Raw genomic sequence first — 492 nt, 5'->3', positions numbered from 1 at the left:
GAAGGGGACGCTAAGGTCCCACTCCGGGAATATTCTCTGTATGATCCTTCTCGTGGCGGCCCTCCCCCTCTCGCTGGCGGTTTCATTCTCGGGCTCGCTTCCAACGTGGAGGTGTCGGAATGGGTCGCCTGCTGCGGAGATAGCGATATCTGCGTTGTCGTAGTCGGGGTGGATATCTCTTCCTCGCGGGTTGTCGACCCCCAGCCTGCTGACGGATGGGCTGGAGCCGGAGTTGGGCTCGGTGGGAGTCTCGGGGGGGTTCTGGGGGGAGTCGGGACCTTCGCGGGGTCCCGCAGCCATCCGAGCGGCATCAAGGGAGTCCCTAGCACGGTTTCCAATCCCTGAGGGAATTGGGGAGGCGGAATGCTCGGGGGATCCTGCCGGAGTGACGTAGTTGGAGACCTCGGCGGGCTCCTGAGCGATGTTCGTCGTCCACGGATTCCGGAACCCTGTGAGAGTAGGGTGACGGTCTCCGACGTGTCGTCGGGGGTG

The sequence above is a fragment of the Guyanagaster necrorhizus genome, assembly GCF_019112545.1.
Source record: "Guyanagaster necrorhizus MCA 3950 unplaced genomic scaffold BT62scaffold_57, whole genome shotgun sequence".
Classification (NCBI taxonomy): Eukaryota; Fungi; Basidiomycota; class Agaricomycetes; order Agaricales; family Physalacriaceae; genus Guyanagaster; species Guyanagaster necrorhizus.
This window is presented reverse-complemented; position numbering follows the sequence as displayed.